This window comes from Malaclemys terrapin, chromosome 13, assembly GCF_027887155.1.
Source record: "Malaclemys terrapin pileata isolate rMalTer1 chromosome 13, rMalTer1.hap1, whole genome shotgun sequence".
Taxonomy (NCBI): domain Eukaryota; kingdom Metazoa; phylum Chordata; order Testudines; family Emydidae; genus Malaclemys; species Malaclemys terrapin.
In genome coordinates, this window is record NC_071517.1 from 41,036,784 (window position 1) to 41,049,453 (window position 12,670).

The window sequence follows — 12,670 nt, forward strand, 5'->3', positions numbered from 1 at the left end:
TCAGCTCCCCGCTCCCCTAAGTTCCCTGTGCAGCAGCTGACTGCAGTTCAGCTGTGTCCCTCCCCGCACTGCCATGTGCTGCTCCTGCCCTCTGCCTTGGAGCTATTCTCCAAGATGCCTGCTTGCTGTGCCACGGGGGGGAGGGAAGGAAGAGGGGGGCTGTCAGGGTATTCCCCTTCCCCCCTGATCCTGCACCCCGCTAATGCTCATATCTCCCTCCATTCCTGCTGCCTTGCAGAGTGAGAGAGTTAACCCTTGAGGGCTCAGGCAATTGCTAGTTCATCATTTATCAGTAAGGGAAATATCCCACCCTCTGACTCCTCCACCTCAACCAAGCTTCACAATCATCACCACTGTGTACCAGTATTAAATTGTTTGTTTAAAACTTATACTGTGTGTGTTTATATATATATATATATATATACCTAAAGTCTTTTGTCTGGTGAAAAAAATTTCCCTGGAACCCAACCCCCTCATTTACATTAATTCTTATGGGGAAATTGGATTTGCTTAACATAGTTTTGCTTAAAGTAGCATTTTTTAGGAATATAACTACAATGTTAAGTGAGCAGTTACTGTACACACTTAAAGCCAATTCTTGTTATCTAAACTAGGATTTATTAAAAGAAGAAAAGATAGCATTGGCTAAAAAATCATTAGACATACAAACGCAAATAGAGTCCTTAGGTCAGTTTCACCATAGAGATGACAAGTTAGAATTGAAGAGAGTCCTTTTCAGAATCATTTCATCACGCTCTAGTCCAATGTCCAAATGTTCAATAACAGGGCAGTCCTAAGGGGACTGGAGATCTCAGTCTTACGACTCAAACTCGCCCTGAATAAAGCTTAAGAAGATCGGAGATAAAAGGATCAGGTCCCAAGAGTTTATATAGACATTTTTGCAGCCTCTCGACAGCAGGCAGTCCTTGGGGGAACAATAGGTTTTGGAGGTAACCTCCTATTTCCCAAACATCAAGGGTAATTAAACTACATGGATTAACATAAGGTAATTATCCATAAAGCCGTTCATAGACAATTTAGCACAAACTTTAAAGATAGATATATATACAATGATACTATTACACCCAAGTTTCATTTAAATGTTAATATTTCCTTTTGACTTCTGAATTAACAAAATACAGTCCTAGATAGGAACCCTTTGGTTACACTGCTTATCTATATCTTGTTACAGATTAACATAGACTACTACAATTACTATGTTCTAGGGCTGTCAAGCGAATAAAAAAATTAATCGTGATTAATCGCACTGCTAAACAATAATAGAATGTCATTTATTTAAATATTTTGGATCTTTTATACATTTTCAAATATAGTGATTTCAACTGCAACACAGAATACACTCCATGCATCTGATGAAGTGGGTTATAGCCCACAAAACCTTATGCCCAAATAAATTTGTTCGTCTCTAAGATGCCATAGGGACACCTCGTTGTTTTTACAGAATACAAAGTGTACAGTGAGCACTTTATATTTTTATTACAAATACTTGCACTGTAAAAAACAACAGAAATAGTGTTTTTCAATTCACCGACTGCAAGTACTGTAGTGTAATCTCTTTATCATGAAAGTTGAATTTACAAATGTAGAATTATGTACAAAAAATAACTGCATTGAAAAATAAAACAATGTAAAACTTTAGAGCCTCAGACTCCACTCAGTCCTACTTCTCGTACAGCCAATCACTCAGAAAAACAAGTGTGGTTACAATTTGCAGGAGATAATGCTGCCCACTTCCTGTTCACAATGTCACCTGAACGTGAGAACAGGTATTCGCGTGGCATTATTGCAGCCGGCATCGCAAGATATTTATGTGCCAGATGCGCTAACGAGTCATAGGTCCCTTCCTGATTCAACCACCATTCCAGAGGACACGCCTCCATGCTAATGACGGGTTCTAATCGATAACGATCCAAAGCAGAGCAGACCAACACGTGTTCATTTTCATCAACTCAGTCAGATGCCACTAGCAGAAGGTTGATTTTCTATTTTGGTGGTTCGGGTTCTGTAGTTTCCCAATCAGCATGTTCCTCTTTTAAGACTTCTGAAAGCATGCTCCACACCTCGTCCCATTCTTATTTTGGAAGGTACTTCAGATCCCTAAACACTGGGCAGAGTGCTGTAGCTATCTTTAGAAATCTCACATTGTTACTTCCTTTATATTTTGTCAAATCTGCAGTGAAAGTGTCCTTAAAATGAACATGTGCTAGGTCATTCTCCGTGACTTCTATATTATGAAATATTTGGCAGCATGTGTGCAAAAACAAAACAGGGGACATACAATTCTCCTCCAAGTAGTTCAGTCACAAATGTATCTAATGAATTATTTTTTTTAAATGAGCATTGTCAGCATGGAAGCATGTCCACTTGAATCGTGGCCGAAGTACGAAAGGACATATGCATGTTTAGCATATCTTGCACATAAATACCTTGCATTGCCAGCTACAAACGTGCCATGGGAACACCTTCTCACACTTTCAGATGACATCATAAATTAGAAGCAGGCAGCATTATCTCCCATAAATGTAAACAAACTTCTTTGTCTTAGCGATTGGCAGAAAAAGAAGTAGCACTGAATGGACTTCTAGACTCTAGAGTTCTTAATTGCTTTATTTTTGAGTGAACTTATACGATTAAAATAATCTCTGTTTCTAAGTTACACTTTCCTGATAAAGAGATTGCATTACAGTACTTCTATGAGGTGAACTGAAAAATATTTTATTTTGTTTTGAATGTTTACCGTACAAATATTTGTAATAAAAATAATATAAAGTGAGCACTGTACACTCTCTCTTCTTTGTTGTGAGAGAAATCGATAGATATGAAAATGCAGAAGAACATCCAAAAACATTTAACAAATTTCAATTGCTAGTCTATTGTTTTACAATTGGACTCATCAAGTTTAATTTTTCTAACCACGATGAATTTTTTTGAGTTAATCACATGAGTTAACTGCAATTAATGAACAACACTACTATTTTCTTCCAATTTCTTAACAATACCAGGTTACATTTCAAACTTTTAATCCATATTACTTGGAATATCCGCAAATACCATTTATACACTTTTCTAACATGTCTGTAAAGGTTGAAGCTGGGTCAATTAGCCTGCAAGGTTCTTAACGCTTTCAGGCCTGATTTTTAACAAGGTCTGACCTCTATATGAAACTTTCCCCACAGTCTAAGCCTTTATGGGGTCTCTCTTCAGTGTGGACTGCTTGATGTAAAACAAGGTTTGACCTCCGTATGAAACTTTTCCCCCAGTCTAAGCAGTGGTGTAGCCAGGTTCTAACGTCAGGGGGAGCGAACACATAAAAAAAAGGCACCACCTGACATATCAAATTACTAATTACATACTTTTAAATTCATTATACATATTTATTTTGCACCTAAAAACACAAGAATGATATTGTTATTTTGGATTTAAAATATAAAAACAGTTTTACAGTATGACATCTATTTATATTGTATATAAAATCAAAACATAATAAAAACACGTGTTATTTACTTATTTTATATTTCAAAAGATAAGATCAAAACAATATGATCATCTATGAAGCAACTACAACAGCCTCTTTCAGCTAAGCTTCATTCTAGCAAAGTTATCTATTACTTTATTATAATCTACTTCAGTAGCTAACTGTCTTTCAATGGAGAGCAAAGCTAACCTAGACAATCCATCTTCACCCATTGTAGAGCGCAAGTAGGACTTTATAAGTTTGAGTCGGCTAAAGGGTCGTTCCACAACTGCGCTACTTATTGGCAAGGTCAGTGTCAAGGCTGCTTCCCCACTCTGAACTTTAGGGTACAAATGTGGGGGCCTGCATGAAATCTTCTAAGCTTAACTACCAGCTTAGATCTGGTCCGCTGCCACCATTCCCAAGTGGATTCCTTTCCCTGGGAAACCTTGAGAAACTCTTCACCAATTCCCTGGTGAATACAGATCCAAACCCCTTGGATCTTAAAGCAGGGAGAAATGAACCATTCCCCCTCCTTCCTTCCACCAACTCCTGGTGAATACAGTTCCAACCCCCTTGGGATCTTAAAACAAGGAGAAATTAACCATCCCCCCTCCTTCCTTTCACCAACTCCCGGTGAATACAGATCCAACCCCCTTGGATCTAAAAACAAGGAAAAATCAATCAGGTTCTTAAAAAGAAGGCTTTTAATGAAAGAAAAAGGTAAAAATCGTCTCTGTAAAATCAGTATGGAAAATAACTTTACAGGGTAATCAAACTTAAAGAGCTCAGAGGACCTCCCTCTAGCCTCATGTTCAAAGTATAGCAAACAAAGATAAACACTCTAGTAAAAGGTACATTTACAAGTTGAGAAAACAAAGGAAAAACTAACACGCCTTGCCTGGCTATTTACTTACAAGTTTGAAATAGGAGAGACTTGTTTAGAAAGATGTGGAGAACCTGGATTGATGTCTGGTCCCTCTCAGTCCCGAGAGCAAACGACTTCCCAAACAAAGAGCACAAACAAAAGCCTTCCCCCCCCCTCCCAAGATTTGAAAGTATCTTGTCTCCTTATTGGTCCTTTGGGTCAGGTGTCAGCCAGGTTACCTGAGCTTCTTAACCCTTTACAGGTAAAAGGATTTTGGAGTCTCTGGCCAGGAGGGATTTTATAATACTGTACACAGGAGAGCTGTTACCCTTCCCTTTATAGTTATGACAGTCAGAGAAATGTTGTACAATCTCGAAAGGTTAGGATAAATGCAACACATATCATTGGCGATCATGAATTTCAGTACACTGTTGATGGTGGGTTTCTCATCGACACTTGACTTTACCCTATCGCTACTGCTCATTATCTCTTTGTACATGTCTTTAAATGAAAGAAACTCTTCCACAATTTTGGTTTGACTGTCGATCACATCTGAGTACATGTCTGCCAAAAATTCTAATTTCTTCACATTATCCGCGTTGTCAAAATGCTTTGGATCTAAACCACTAAATTTGGCAGCCACATTTTTAAAATGCTCAAATCTTTTACTCCTGCTATTTATAACAGAATCTAAGGACACTAAGTAGGATTCAACTATGAATTTCTCCCGGGCATCAAATATTCCTTCTTCATCCTCTGCAATTTCCTCATGGAATCTTTTTCTCTTACATATTCTGTGCTGCTTATATTCCGTAGTAATATCACATTTTCGAACGAACTCGGTTGCTTCCTTCTCAATCTGTTTGAATTCAGATTCAAATTCACTTCGAATGTTTTTCATATCGTTTTCAAAAATCTGAATCAAATGAGAAGCTGTTACTAGATCGAGACTATTTTTCTGTAAATAGGTAGATAAATGGGAAGCCTTCTCTAACATTTTACTCCAGAATATAAGAAGAAGTAGGCCTCCAACCTCACATATTTTGACAATTCTTTTACTTGATTTGCATCTTCCTTCATCTTCTTTCTGTCCCACTCGGATAGTTTCTTCTTCTTAGTGTGCTTATCCATTCCTTATCAGAAACAAATAAAATAAATATGAACAATATACGATTTTTAAATAAATTACATTTTAAAAACAAACTCTCCACACAGCAGCCAGGTCAATTTCACAGCTTTATGAATTTGATGCCCGTCAAATTTGGTCAGCAAAGTGTTAAATGATTTGTTGAAAAGGCGCCACATAATTCAAAACTAGAGGAGAAGCTAAAACAATCCGCACACTAAGAAGTAATCAAACAGTCTGAACTATTTAAAATCATCGAAAGGGTTCAGCATTTGTTTACACCGCAGGAAACAATTCTTATCAGTACGCATGCTTGTGTGGGTGCCTGGGTGAGTGAGTGAGTGTACATGTCAACTGATAAAAAAAGTGCTCACAAAAGGGCGAAGACAAAATGTTTAAACAAATGTGGGCCCCTTGGCTCTTGCAAGGGATTCACGTGTTACAAGACCAACTAATGCAGTAGTGGTAAGTGTTACAGGTGTACAGACGACGTTTCTACCGCCTTTGATTATGTGATGGAAGCTTCTCCAGAAGAAAATGACACAGTTCAAAAATTATTTGGATGTACCCGTGTAGGAATGCGCTCTTTCGTCGGCGTTCTTTTGTCGGTGATTTTTTTTCCTGCGTTATTTTGTTGCTCGGCCACAGGCACCAACGTTCCTTGGCGCCGGTGGGAGCTCGCGCCCCCACCCGGCCCTGACCCAACTCCGCCCCTCCCTGCCCCTATTGTACCCCTCCCCAAATACCCGCCCCCTGCCCTGCCTCTTCCCCAGCGTGCTGTGTTTCCCCTCCTCCTTCCCCGGCTTGCTGCAAAAATCAGCTGTTTCGCGGCGCAAGCGCTGGGGAGCCAGGGGGAGAAGCAGAATGCGGTGGCGTGCTCAGGGGAGGGGGTGGAGCGGAGGCAGAGGTGAGCTGGGCCGGGGGGGTGGGGACCGGAGAGCTGCCGGTGGGTGCTCAGCACCCACCAATTTTTCCCCGTGGGTGCGCCAGACCTGGACCAGCCATGGAGTCGGCGCCTAATGTGCCAATTTTGGAGAATGTGCTCAGTGGGAGCAGCCTCTCCCCCTGCTCTCCCCCTAGCTACGCTACCGAGTCTAAGCACTTATGGTGTCTCTCTACAGTGTGGACTGCTTGATGATAACAAGGTCTGACCTCTGTCTGAAACTTTCCCCACAGTCTAAGCACTTATGAGGTCTCTCTCCAGTGTGGATTTCCTAATGTAAAACAATGTGTGACCTCCATATGAAACTTTTTCCACAGTCCAAACACTTATGCACTCTTCCCACAGAGGTCCCCTGTGATTCCCCGTGCCCAGGAACTTCCTGCTGTTAATTCCCCTCCTCCTTCTCACTCATTCTCCCATCACCTGCTTGGACAGAGACACAATCCAGACAGGAGTCATTGTGCTGGGGAGAAATTAGGAGGAATAGCACCGAGGGAAAAGCAACATACTAAAGCTGCACAGACGGAGCAATTGGATTCTGCCTCCACATCCCACCCAAACTTTCACAGAGAAGGAACGTTGGGAAAGAAACTCCTGCAGTTAACAGGACACGTGGAAAGCGATGTCAGTCATATCTGCTGCCTGTAACCCTGCCCTGGGTGAGATGAGGAAGAACTGCTGGCACTTACTGATACTACATTTCTGGGATTCTCAACTTCTTCCTTCATTCCCCAGATGGTTTCTGTGTCAGTCCTCACCTGTGTGGGCGCCTCTTGGGATCTCTCTTTCCTCACAGCCCTGGAGATTGGGCATCCACGTCTCTTCCCCTCGTTCCAGACAGCTGAGCAGGTCAGGTTTGGGAAGGAGGAATCCTGTGCAGGGAATGAAATCAGAGCAGATCAAGGTGCATGGAGGATTGAGAGAGCGTCTGTCAGAAAGGACATTCCATGAGTGGAACCTGTCCTTGTGCTGTGCTTAGGGTGACCAGACATCCCGATTTTATCAGGACTGTCCCGATATTTCCTTGTTTGTCCTGCGTCCCGACCGATGTGCGGTCGGGACACTGGAAAACAAGGAAATGCTCCAGAGTCCAGAAGTGCTTGCGCCCCCCGCACCCTGACTCCCCCCCCTCTTCCCCCCATTGGCTCCCTCCCCGAATCCCCACCTCTTCCCCGGGCTCACCATTCCTCCTCCCACCACAACCACTAGAGGGAGGCCCGGGAGACGCAGGCAGAGCGCAGGGCTGGGGTGAGTAAGAGTCCGGGCTGGCCCCGAGCAGGCAGGACTCAGTCGGGTGGTAGGGAGAGTACGGGGGTGGCCCGCGGGGCCAGGCGGCGGCTGTTCTCCCTCCCTGGGAAGAGGGACTTGGGAGCACCCGCTGATGCAGCTCCCACTGCTGCGGGGGGTGGAAGCAGCCGATGGCCAAGCTCGGCGGCTGCGGCTCTGGTGCCCGGGCACGAACCCCCCGAGCCCAGGCCTGTTGCGGAGACCCAGCAGCGCAAACTGCGCCCACCCCCTGGCCACTTGCGTCTGGGCTGCTGCCCAGCTGGTGCAATCCCGCGGCGGCCCCGGGGCGGAGGCATCGGCAGCCCAGCCCCGTTCGTTCCCCTGCAGGACAGGGGGGCTGGGGCCTGCTGCCCCCACTCCGGGGCCGCCGCGGGATTGCACCAGCTGGGCAGCAGCCCAGACGCGACTGGCCAGGGGCTGGGCCCAGCGTGCGCGCTGCTGGGTCCCCGCAGCAGACCCCGGCTCGGGGGGTTCGGGGGCGCCAGAGCCGCAGCCGCGGAGCGCCATGGCCGCTTCCTCCCCCGCGGCAGTGGGAGCTGCAGCAGCGGCTGCTCCCGAGTCCCGCTGCCCAGGGGGGAGAACAGCCGCCGCCTGGCCCCGCGGACCGCCCCCCTCCTCTCCCTACCACCCAACTGAGTCCTGCCTGCTGGGGACCAGGCCGGACTGTTACTCACCCCGGCCCCGCGCTTCCCCTGCGTCTCCCGGGCCTCCCTCCAGCGCTTGCGGAGGGAGGGGGAATGGTGAGCCCGGGGAAGAGGCGGGGATTCGGGGAGGGAGCCAATCGGGGGAGGAGGGGGCGGGGGCGGGGCGGGGGGGGGCGCAAGCACTTCCGGGCTCTAGGCTCCGGGGCATTTCCTTGTTTGTCCAGTGTCCCGACCGCATGTCGGTCGGGACGCGGGACAAACAAGGAAATATCGGGACAGTCCCGATAAAATCGGGACGTCTGGTCACCCTACCTGGATTCCAGTCTCACTGCACTAGTTGCCTGCCTGGATACGGTGGCAAAAACCTTATTCCAAAGAAAACAAACTCAAGTGCCTTTATATTTTAAAGTAATTAGCCACTGGACCAATGTACCCAGGGTTCCGGTGGATTCTCCCTTGCTGCCCATTGTTAATTCAAGATGGGATGTTTTTCTAAAAGCTCTGCAGTAGGAATTATTTGGGGGCAGGTCTCTGGGCTGGTCTAGAGGAGGGCAGATGAGATTATATCTCTATGATCCCTTCTGGCCTTGGAATCTAGGCTTTAGTCTGATTTCTCTGCTTGCTGGGGGGTCAGACACATGGAGTGGGTCTGATCTCCCTGGGGGAAGCAGGAATTACACTGATGCCCAGCGTGGAGGCAGAGCTGGGGCTGTGGACTAAAAGCGATCACGTGGATTCACATCGCAGCTCACCCTACCTTCCCTGGCACCTGTGGAATGCAAGAGGAGCTGAACTCAGGTCTCCTTTCAACACTAAGCAGAGAGGGTTTGGGGGGGACCTTCAGGGGACCCCAGCCTCTCCACATACAGCTGCTGATCAGAGCGATCACATATGTCAATCAAGTTTCACATCTATAGTGAAGGGGTGATTGCAGGGCTGCGTGGGGACACTGGAAAGGTATTTCTCTGAGTCCAATGGATGTGAAAGCAGCAGCGCACTAACGCTGGTAGGGCCCCCGCTAGCCCGTGCTGACAGGGCCAGTGCAAGGATATTTTGCGCCCTAGGCTAAACTTTCACCTTTCACCTCGCACCCCCACCCCTCCCCCCGGAGCATCGCTTATTATAAACTTTCAACAATGAATACTGCATAATGTGGCATTGTTCATTAGAATTAATACATATTCAGCTTGGAAATGTATTAATTTCATGATTTAGATTACATATTTAATGAAAATAAATGAATAACCTGACAGGGCGTGGGGCTGGCTTGGGGCAGGGGGGTGCGGCAGTGGTTGGCTGGAGACAGCGGGGTGTGGTGCTGGCTGGCTTCGGGCAAGGCAGGGAAAGCGGAGCTGGTTGGAGATTGGGTGCGGGATGGGATGGAGATGGGGGTGTGGGGCTAGCTGGCTTTGGGTACAGGGGTGCGGCAGGGGCTGGCTGGCTTCGGGCAGGGCAGGGGATGCGGAGCTGGTTGGAGATGGGGTGCGGGGTTGGATGGAGATGGGGGTGTGAGGCTGGCTGGATTCGGGCACAGGGGTGCAGCAGGGGTTGGCCTGAGACAGGGGTTGTGGGGCTGGCTGGCTTTGCACAAGGCAGGGGATGCGGAGCTGGTTGGAGATGGGGTGAGGGGTTGGATGGAGATGGGGGTGTGAGGCTGGCTGGATTCGGGCACAGGGGTGCAGCAGGGGTTGGCCTGAGACAGGGGTTGTGGGGCTGGCTGGCTTTGCACAAGGCAGGGGATGCGGAGCTGGTTGGAGATTGGGTTCTGGATGGGATGGAGATGGGGGTGTGGGGCTAGCTGGCTTTGGGTACAGGGGTGCGGCAGGGGCTGGCTGCCTTCGGGCAGGGCAGGGGATGTAGAGCTGGTTGGAGATGTGGTGTGGGGCTGGCTGGCTTCGGGGAGGGGGGTGCTGCAGGGGTTGGATGGAGGTGAGGGAGCGGGGTTGGATGGAGGCAGGGGTGCAGGGCGGGCTGCAGGCAGGGCAGGGGGTGCAGCAGGGGCTGGCTGAGGGCATGGTGGCAGGTACCAGGGCCATCCCTAGATATTCTTGGGCCCTATGCAGTCCCCCCCCCCCACATGGGGGGTGCCCCAGGCCTCCGTGGGGGAAGCGGGAGCTGGGCGGGAGGCCTCCAGGGGGTCAGGGATGGCTTGGGGGGCAGGGGGAAACTACGCCCCCAGCACTCCCCTATGGCGCAGCTGAGGCCAGGTCACTGTATTTCCTGCTGATGGTGAGTGCAGCCCCGGCCCTGCTGCAGAGCTCAGGGGAATGGGGGCAGGGCGGGGCTGAGCGGTGGCTGGGCCCTGGGGAAGACCAGAGCAGTAGGGAGCAGCGCAGAGCCCCCGGGGGCCAGAGGAGGAATGACATCACTTCCCGGCTGGCCGGAGATGATCAAAGAGGGTTACACATTTAGCCGGTGCGGGGTGAGCATCCCAGACATTTTGGGCACCACTTTTTGGCTCCCTCAAATCTTGGCATCCTAGGCGGCTGCCTAGTTTGTTAGTGGATGCACCCGCTCTGCGTGCTGGTAGCCACAGGAGAGTGTGGTGGGGGGCGAAGAAGAGCGGGCTGGTACTGCCACACTGTGGGCATGGGGGAAGCACAAACAGCGTCTGTGGGATGCCAGGGCAGTTCACAGTCTGTCCCTCCCACGTCCCAGGCCTCCTGCCCAGGCCCTGACTGTGCTGCAGGGATTCTGCAGGTCAGACACGTGCTCTGGCAGTGGCCACACGTCCACAGGCTCTAGGTGACAGGACCTTTCTTCCCAGTGTCTCCGGAAAGGTGCAAATCCAGAGGGCAAAAAAAAGCCCCCCCCCCTTTGTAATCTGTGTAAGACGATTGAGGGGGCAGGGGGGCAGATTCATGATCTTTGAGCACTTCTGGCTGCTGACCTAGTTCTGTCCCTGCCCTACCCCAGGTTTCCACGGGATGCAAGCCATGGACTGGGACACCCCCGGAGGTTGGGGGGGGGGAATTCCAGTATGACGGGGATGAATTCATCAGCTTCCACGTCCCACCTCAGGCCCCTTACCCCTGTCTGCATCCCGACTCCCCCCCTCCCGGAGCCATGGTCCTGCTCCTGGCCCCACTCAAGGGGATGTGGGGGCACAGTCAGGGATAAGGGGGGGCACCAAACCCCTACTCTAAAAAGTGTCCACTGGGCCCAGAGCAATTCCAGCATCTCCCCCTGTGCTTTGCCAGGCTAAACCAGTCCTGGTGGCATCTGGGATGCTGGGCGGGGGAGAGAGCCGGGATCCTGGGCTGGGGCCTGTGTTGTGAATTTCTTTAATGTTTAACCAATACATGAAACAGTTACTTCTTTAAAATGCTATTTACATCCCTAGTCTGGACACCTGCTTTGTAGCTTCTGAGCCCTTAGGCAGAAACCTCCACCTATACCCAAAGCTTCAGTGGTACTTCAGGTAAAAGAATTCCACTCTGGCTGCTGGGTGAGGCAGTGCCCCCTCCTTCCCCATGGGGTGAGGGAGTGGCCCTTTTATCTCTCCTTCTCCTTCTCCCTGACCCCCACCCTCTTTCTGTCCCTCCTCCTGCCAGTCTGTTCTTGCTTTCACAGCCTCCCCCCAGACATCCCTCCTTTCCCTCACAGTGACCATCCCCCCCCCCACTCTCAGTTTCCTCTGCAGGTCTGTTCCCATCTTGCCCATAAGTATTCTCTATTCCCCAGCATTGCCCCATCCCCGCCTCAGCATCCTGCCCTGTCCACTGCATCCTCCTCCTGCCCCTGACCCATCCCTCATCCCCCCCTCATATACACCCCCTTCCTCACTTCAGCCCTCTTTCAGCTCCCCCTAGTTGTGGGTGTCCCTGCCTCCAGCACAGCATGGGTTGGCTTCCCTCTGCTCTGCACACAGTGGGAGCTGGCAGGTGTGTATAGGAAACAGTTTCCTGTAGGTATTTGCTACCTGCACCAGTTGCGGATATGTAAATGGTTTATAAGAAACGGCTATTGTAAAAAAACTGCTCTTTGATGTAGCAAATAACTACAGATAGACCATTCCTGGCAGGTGTTTGTCAGCTGCATAACCCCTCGACCAGTCCATCTTTTCCCTCTGCTCAGACCCTAGCCGCCACCCTCCTCCTCCTCCTCCACTTAGGGCAGGGTGAAGGGTGGTGGCACATCCCTACATGGAGCAGTTTTCTGTACTGCACCTGCAGGAGAGTTAATTAATCCACTCCAATGGACGATAGCAGCTATGTCTCTGGGAGAAGCTTAAAAAAATGCCAATTGACTCTCCTTTGGCAGGAGGCAGGTATGACGGGTTAGAACACAGAAACCCCCTTGGAGGCTGCCAACTCATGTGCCAAGG

General features: G+C 49.1%; 1 protein-coding gene across 1 annotated transcript in view; it reads right to left on the minus strand.

Annotated features, from left to right (window-relative positions):
- The window catches only part of LOC128847504 (zinc finger protein 585A-like), a 32,732-nt gene that overhangs the window by 11,520 nt on the left and 8,542 nt on the right, over nucleotides 1-12,670 (minus strand). The window lies entirely within an intron of this gene.